Source organism: Cervus canadensis, chromosome 25, assembly GCF_019320065.1.
Source record: "Cervus canadensis isolate Bull #8, Minnesota chromosome 25, ASM1932006v1, whole genome shotgun sequence".
In the NCBI taxonomy this organism is placed as follows: domain Eukaryota; kingdom Metazoa; phylum Chordata; class Mammalia; order Artiodactyla; family Cervidae; genus Cervus; species Cervus canadensis.
Window position 1 is genome coordinate 36,233,784 of NC_057410.1, and position 9,209 is coordinate 36,242,992.

Below are 9,209 nucleotides of genomic sequence, written 5' to 3' on the forward strand. Positions count from 1 at the left end.
ATGATTGCAAAATCAATGGAAGATAAATTTATGCAACAGTCAACAAATGCTATAAACTCTTGACAACACTCTATTTATTTTTCATCGTTATATTTTGGTACCAAATCTCACTACTTGACACATAGTAAATATTCATTAATGTATGTTGAATTTGTCCAGTATGAAATGTGAGTTCAAATCTTCCAATTGTGTTTTAAGTCTACATAAATTACCCTGAAGTCCCTAAACCCTGGATAAAACAATACTGTTCAAGATATGTTTACTCTAAAAAACAAATATTGTAAATTCTAGTCTGTTTCATTTTGTCTTAATTTAGGTCCTACTATTGAGACACTTCACGGCCAGCTAGAAAAAGTCACTATCAGTAAGTTCTTTACCATTGACACCTTAGTTCCAACAGTTCCACTGTGCTTTGTTCTAACATACTGCTGCTGCTGCTGCTGCTAAGTCACTTCAGTCGTGTCCGACTTTGTGCGACCCCATAGACAGTAGCCCAACAGGCTCCTCTGTCCCTGGGATTCTCCAGGCAAGAACACTGGAGTGGGTTGCCATTTCCTTCTCCAATGCATGAAAGTGAAAAGTGAAAATAAAGTCGCTCAGTCGTGTCCAACTCTCCGCAACCCCATGGACTGTAGCCTACCAGGCTCCTCCATCCATGGGATTCTCCAGGCAAGAGTACTGGAGTGGGTTGCCATTGCCTCCTCCTCTAACACACTAGCTGATCTTAAAGCCGCAGAACAGAACTTTTCACAAATTAATCAAGAAACTCTTGTTATGGAGGTTGAGGATTTGCACAATCGTTGTTCACTGCTTGGAATGACGGATTAGTTAGATTTCCTACACTTGGAGGGGTTGACCACAAGAATTGTCCAGATCCAGGAATAAGTTGTTTCAAGCCTATTTTTACAAAGAACACATGAGCCCTCTGCTTTCTAGTGATCATGTCTATGAGTCATCTCAGCTGCAACCCCAAGCCATTTGGATCTCTTGGAAAGGCCTCACCTGTGTTTAGGGCCCAGGCTTGGGGAACCAAGAGCTGGCCAAATCACCATGGCCACAGGACCACTGGCATATTCAGCCAGTTCTCTAGTGGTTCAGTGAAATGATTAAACTGAGTTATCCTAACTCACTCTTACCATGTCAGTAGTGCAGTTTGGGGAACACAGATTTAGACACAGAGTCAGATGGTGCTGTTATTGTCTGCTGATGTTTTACTGGCATAAAAGTTACATGAGTTTTCCATCAATATAGTATATGGTTCATACCGGGTAGGCCACGTAAAGCAAAGAGGGGCTAATGGAGAAAAGTCACTCTATTCAATTATATACACTGCTTATTTAACTTATATGCAGAGTACATCACATGAAATGCCAGGCTGGATGAACCTCAAGCTGGAATCAAGATTGCTAGGAGAAATATCAATAACTCAGATACACAGATGACACCACCCTTATGGCAGAAAGCAAAAAAGAATTTAAGAGCCTCTTGATGAAGGTGATAGAGGAGAATGAAAATTCTGACTTAAAACTCAGCATTCAAAAAGTTAAGATCATGGCATCACATTACTTTATGGCAAATAGATGGGGAAACAATGAAAACAGTGACAGACTTCGTTTTCCTGGGCTCCAAAATCACTGGGGACAGTGACTGCAGCCATGAAATTAAAAGATACTTGCTCCTTGGGAGAAAAGCTATGACCAACCTAGACAGCATATTAAAAAGCAGAGATATCACTTTGCCAGCAAAGGTCCATACAGTCAAAGCTATGATTTTTCCAGCAGTTATGTGAGGATGTGAGAGTTGGACCATAACGAAGGCTTTGCACCAAAGAATTGATGCTTTCGAACTGCGGTGCTGGAGAAGACTCTTGAGAGTCCCTTGGACAGCAAGGAGATCAAACCAGTTAATCTTAAAGGAAACCAACCCTGAATATTCATTGGAAGGACTGATGCTGAAGCTGAAGTTCCAATACTTTGGCCACTTGATGCGAAGAGCTGACTTACTGGAAAAAACCCTGATGATGGGAAAGATTGAAGGCAGGAGGAGAAGGGGACGACAGAGGATGAGATAGTTGGATGGCATCACCTGCTCGATGGACATGAGTTTGAGAAAACTCCAGGAGACGGTGAAGGACAGGGAAGCCTGGTGTGCTGCTGTCCATGGGGTTGCGAAGAGTGAGACACGACTGAGAGACTGAACAGCAGCAACAACAAATTCAATTACAAATTGAGTATTCAGCACTTATTGGGTATCAGCCATTGCACTTAGTAGGTCCTGAGAGAGGTAAAAAGGAGAGCAAGAAACATTTCTTACCCTCATGAATATATCTAGTGTTAGATATATTTATGCTTATAGATAAATAGTGCATATTTTAACATGGGAAGACAATTTAGTGTTTTTTGTTTGCATGTGGTATAGGATTGACGTTTAATTGCCTTAGACTGCAGCATTAAGAAAGGTTGATGACCGATGATTTTTCTTATCTTTTGGAACATATAGCATCTCCTGACTCTTCCTTTGCTCAAGTACCAGAGCCATTAAGTAGAGCACTAAAAGCTGCATGATAGAAATGGGTGGGTTTTACTGAAACAGATCAAACGTATGAGTTGTTGAATTGGAATTTTATGTATTTTTTAAACAGTCTTTGACCTCCATTTTCTGTGACTCTCTTTTCCCCTTATTATTGAAAGTACTCAGAAGAAAATCCTATCTCTCAAGTTTTAGTCTTTGCTGAAGCCCGCATGGTTTTCAGAGTTCCTTTCAGTTACCCATGTTATAAGAGTGATATTTTTAACTTCAGACTCTTGGTGATTATTTTTATTTCGCAGGAAAATCCTTTTTTCCACCCTTCTATCCTGCTCACCAGCAGAGAGAAAACAGCCCCTTATAAGTCTTTCTTTCCTCCTACAGCATGTTTTATAATGCCAGTGCTCTTCACTTCAGCTCAGCTTCCAAATTTAATTCATTTGTTAGGCCTATTTTTACCTTGAGACATGAAATCTGAATGTGTTGCTAAACTATCAGAGAAAGCGCTTTTCTTTCTGCCTTCCATCTAAGGCAATGTGTGCTTTCCTAAATGGTATTATTTATAGCTGTGGGCTGTGAAAACGAAGCACAGACACGCTGCCTACATCCCCTGTCACACTTTTTTTTTTTTTTTTGGTTAGAGTAGTTAGTCATTAGTACTGAATTGTTTGGTCACGAGCGGGGAGAGAGTGAAAATGTAAAATTAAATACCTTTCATTTTCATGGTTCTGGTGTGAAATCTATGGGGGAAATCCCTGAGTGGAGTAACCGGACCAAAGGGTTGCAGGTACGTGGTGTTACTCAGCATCTCTTGCCTCATCCCTTCTGCCCTGAAAGTCTGTGTTCGTGAATTTGTTAGTCAGGATAGGCTAGTTTATGTTGCAGTAACAAACAAGCCTTGCCCCACCCCCAACCTCAGGGATTTATAGGCCGATTTATTTTCTTATTGGCTCAGTAGTAAAGAATCCATCTGCAATGGAGGATAGATAGGCAGGTTTGATCCCTAGGTTGGAAACATCCCCTGGAGAAGGAAATGGCAATTCACTCCAGTATTGTTGCCTGGAAAATTCAGTGGACAGAGGAGCCTGGTGGGCTATAGACCACGGGGTCACAAGAGAGTAGAACATGCCTGAGCAACTAAACAAAACAAAAACCATCTTCACCGTGTCCTTTGCATGTTGGCTGTTGTGCCATATCCTGTCATCTGATGGAGCAGGCTTTACTTGGACCCCTTGGTGGTTGTAGCAGAGGGAAAAGAAACACAAACAGTTTGCCAATTCTGAAAGCCTCTGTGTGACACCCGTCATTTCTGTTTACATTTCATTGGCTAAAACAGGTCACGTGGGCACTTCTGAGTCCATCAGAGCAGCGATATGTAATCTTCCTTCAGTGGGGGATGCTATAGAGAGGGTCCCAGAATATTTGGTGAATGAACTATCCTAGTGGGGATTCACTGACTTTCGTTTGACAGTAGTCAATAGAAAGTAAGAATTTTCCAGATGAGGACTGAATTTTGAGGTTGAGGTTGGCAAAGAACTAGTATCTTTTTTTTTAACTTTTATTTTTTCTGGGGTGCTGGAAATAAGATAGAGGTCCTCATTGCTTAGAACACTAGGCTCTTGAAGGCCACTTTCTAATGTATTAACATATATGTTATATCTATATTCATTGTGTTTGTTGTTTGATTTACTCAGTTAAAAAAATAACTTTGAACTGCAGCATTTTTACGACTATCATTTTGTCCTTGCCTATGTCTTCAGGTTCATCTTTCACCACACTCCTGCTTTGGACTCTAGGCTCTGGCTGCAATGAACTATTTGCTATTCTAGAACATTCTTTAGAATGTCTTTGGCCTTGCCTTGTCTGGCTAACGCCTCTCACCCTGTAGGGCTTAAAGTCAGTATCACATTTCCTAGTCTTGATTAGGTGCCTCTTTTCTCTTATAGAAGGCTGTCCATATTTATTGTTTCCATAACACTTATCCTATGGAAGTATGTTATTGTTCATCAATTTTTCTCATTATATGTAATTTGTCATTGTCTTGGGAGGCCCACAACTGCAGCCTCAATACCCATCACTCTCCTCCATTGACCCTGATGCTCCATTGACACTGGTCACCTTTGTGACCATTGACACTAGTCACCTTTCTTTTCCATAAATGAGTCCAGTTTGTCCACACCTTTATTGCCTTCTCACTATCCATTCCTGTTACCTGTTCTCTCTTATCTTCAAATACTGGCTCTTTTTTATCATTCTGGTTTCAGCTTCCTTAGAGATGACTTTCTCAAGTACTGAATCTATAGTATCCACCCAGACTCTGGCTATCATAGCATGCTATCTTTGCACGCTCCTTATCACTGTCCAGTACTTTTCTTATTCTTTCATTTGTTTGTCATCTGCCTCCCTCCATTAGAATATACTCCAAGAGAGCAGAAACTTTCAGTTCTGTTTATATCTGTGTTACTGAGGATAGTGTCAGTACTACTGTTAAGTGAGTGAGTGAAGTCGCTCAGTTTTGTCCAACTCTTTGCAACCCCATGGACTTTAGCCTACCAGGTTCCTCTGTCTATAGGGCTTTCCAGGCAAGAGTACTGGAGTGGGTTGCCGTTTCCTTCTCCAGGGGACCTTCCCAACCCAGGGATCTAACCTGAGTCTCCCACATTGTAGGCATACGCTTTACGGTCTGAGCCACCAGAGAAATCCGTATTTCTGCTAAGTAGTCAATAAATAACTATTGACTTTTAATGAATTAATGACATTATAGTAGTTCTTCAAGAATCAAGGTTAAAGCTTTTATTGTTGTTAAGCATTCAATACATATTTAATAATTTCAAAATAAATTAGTAAAACTCCAGAGTTCTCCAAAACCCATTTGAAATCTCATCTTCCATTGATAATTTCCACTCACATTATCAATCTTTCATAATACTTCTTAGAATTTTTTAATCTAGTTATAATATCTTCTCATTTTCTTTCTATTGGTATATGTTATGCCCCTGATGATAACAGTATCTTTTACTTTAATTCCCCCTTCAACACAACAAAAAGTTGGAAAAAGTATATTTTGGGGTAGATTTCATCTTATCAGTGGGTTGTGTAAGAAGACTTTGTTAGGCAAGTATTATTGTCATAGATTACTCACATCGAAAGTGAATTTATCAAGAGTCAAAGACTTCTAAAAGATCTTCAATCACTCAGGCCAAATTTTCATGACCTTTTATGACTTAAGCCTAGAGAATTAATTTCTGTGACTCTATGGAAATTACTTGAAATGAACTATTAAGAAAATGCCATATGATTTGGAATCATTGAAGATTTTTCCATGATTGTGTTCAAGTATAATTTCTTACTCTTGCAAATGAAACATACATCAGATTTTGATTTTAATACCTTTCCACTTCACTAACAAGGTATATGGCCTCAGACAAGTTAGTGGCTTCTCTGTGGCTTGACTTCTTCATCTCTAGGTAGGAGATAATAATATTGATCTCTCAGAGTTAAGAGAATTAAATATATTAATACACGTGAACACTTAAAACATTGTCAGGAAAGAAGAAGGTGCTATATCATTGTCAGTTATCATCATCATTATTTTTAATATTCTAATTTAAAATCAGCAGTGAACTTCTAAGAGATGTTTAAAATTTAAGTTTTTAATAGCTTGGACTTCCCCGGTGGTCCAGTGGCTAAGTCTCCAATCTCCCAATGCAGGCAAGGGGCAGAGGTTTGATCTTTGGTTGATGAACTAAAATCCTGCATGACTCCTGGTGCAGCTAAAAAAAAGTAATACGTTGGTTCAACCTTCAAGGTTCTGTAAAATTTATCTTCAGAGATTCTAGAATATAACTTATGAAGTCTAAGTCAGTGGGGCTCAAACTGGGTTCTGTGGGGCTCCTTCTAAGGTCACTGTGGGGTGTTTGGAGTGGGGAGGAGCAAGAAACTAAGTGTGTAAGATTTACCCCTCCACCAACCCTGTTCTTTTTCTCGCTCGTTCTAGCTCCACAAGAGGAACTTTTCCTGATTTAAAAAGTTAGGCCTTTGCATAAGATTTTTGGAGTCTGTGCCTCCACAAAAGAAGTGAGAAGTTTGAATACTATTGGTCTGGGGCAGTAAAGTTAGTCACTTGGGAGCTGGAGAGGAAGAAGGGCAGAAATGAAGACCTCTCTTGGCTCTAAGGTGACCTCAGGATGCAAATACATCATTTGGGAAGATGCCAGCACTGTTCTCATCTGCTCTACTTTGCGCTTTTCCTCATGCCCCTTCCCCAGCATTTGGCCAACACCTAGCGTTTGATACCTTCATTACCTTGATCTTAGCCTTATCTTTGATACCAGGGAGATCAATATATTTTATATTGTGCTATAAATATCATAACCTCTGTGTACCCCAGCCAGATTGATGTCCAAATACCTAGAGTTCATGTTGATGAACAACCTTAGGTTAACTGTTTAGCATGTAGAACAAACAAAATATTAATAAAATGTTACATGTTTTAACTGGTTGTTATATGGTCATGTCAAAAGATGAGATGGTTGGATGGCATCGCCAACTCAATGGACATGAGTTTAGGTGAACTCCGGGAGTTGGTTATGGACAGGGAGGCCTGGTTTGCTGCGGTTCATGGAGTCGCAAAGAGTTGGACAAGACTGAGTGACTGAACTGAACTGAGCTGAAAAAGATTCTTCATTGACATGGTGAATTCATCTTTTCTCTGATGCAGATCAATATGTAGGGAGACAAAAACCAAGAATTACAGGAATGTTCTGGAGGAGTTTTTCAGGAATTTATCTTATCAAGGGCAAGCACTGGCCTGAGTAAGCTTGCTGCTGCTGCTAAGTCGCTTCAGTTGTGTCCGACATAGACAGCAGCCCACCAGGCTTCCCCATCCCTGGGATTCTCCAGGCAAGAATACTGGAGTGGGTTGCCATTTCCTTCTCCAATGCAGGAAAGTGAAAAGTAAAAGTGAAGTTGCTCAGTTGTGCCTGACTCTTAGCAACCCCATGCCTACCAGGCTCCTCCGTCCATGGGATTTTCCAGGCAAGAGTACTGGAGTGGGGTGCCAGTGCCTTCTCCAGATTAAGCTTGAAAAGATAACATAAATATGTTATATTTTAGTCATATTCTATCCCACCATTTTGATCCCTCTGCTTTGTCTACTCTTTTATGTTGACCTGTTTCTTTCTTCACATGTTTCTTTTTGTCTCCCTTTTCTTTATGCTTTCTTGCCTTCCTCATTCACCTGTTCTCTCATTCACGCATTCTCTTTTCCTTTCCTGACCTCTTTCCCTTCCCCCCCTTTTTTTTTATTATTTGCTTACAGTTTTCATATGGGTTAATTGAGAAATAATAATATTTGCATTAAATGTTACTGGTACACATAATCTCCATGGAATAAAATTGACAATGTCTTAAACTGCACATGGTAAAAATTGTCATTGATTAAAATTAATAGAAAAATAAGATCTTAACAATATTTAGATTTGCAAACTCTTACCCAGAAACATTGAACTTGGTAGATATAATGGTGACAAGAGAAAAACTCACAAAGATTGAAAGAAATCAATAAAAATTGATGTGACAAAAACCTTGTTGATGAATGAAATTATGATTTTATAATTTAGGTGAAAAACAACTAATGTCAATGAAATGATCTCAGTTAAATAAAGAAGAAAATTGAAAAAAAAAATTGAAAATGGTTACAGTACTATTTTGATCAAGAAATAAATTGGTTCAGTGGCGTTTGTCTGGGACATATTTCTTTCTTTCTTTTTTTTTGGCTGGACTTCATAGCATGTGGGATCTTAGTTCCCCAACCAGGGATTGAACCCATGCCCCCTGCAATGGAAGTGTGGAGCCCTAACCACTGGACCACTCAAGAACTCTCTGGAACCCAATTTCTTGAAAACTTTTTCAATACTGGCCTAATCTGATCAAAATGTTTGTACTATAAAATATCCTCAGGGTCAAAATTTCTTTAGAGACAAAAATAGCTGGGTCAAAATTGTGAGGTTGAAAGTCCTATAAATATTATTTTGTAATCTGATTTTTATATAGCAATTTATTTTGTAGAATTTTCTATGTCTTGTTTGTCTATGATATTTCAATGACTGCATATTCCATTCTGTGAAAATACAATATTTTATTTAACTAGTCTTTTATTACTGTAGATTGCTTTAAACTTTTTGCTATGACAACTCTTATGAACAATAGGGATGGGTGGTACACTTTTCATAAGAGCACCATTTCTTGAATCTATTTCTGTATGGATTTCAGAAATAGATTTGTATGAACTGCTGTGAAGGAAGAGACTCTGTAGCTCTTTCTTTTTTACTTCATTCAAGTTCTGGTTATCTGGCATTGATGATTATGAAATAAGAGACTTTCGGATTAGATTAAAACTTTTAAACTTCCAGTGTTGCCTGAAACTGTGATAGAATATGAGACAGCATCTGATCTTGACTTTTGAAACAAGTAAATTCAAAATATCTCAAATCAAATAGCTCAAAAACAGCATGAAAGGATTGAAATGTCATATAAGACATGCTAGGATTTGATCAGTCAGAATTTATTTGACTTGTGCTTATTCCAGTGCTATTTATAGTCAAAGGTAAATATAATTTTAGTTTTCTCTTTGAAACCACAAGGAGAACCAACTGTAGTTTCTCTAAGAGGCTAGAAGAAAT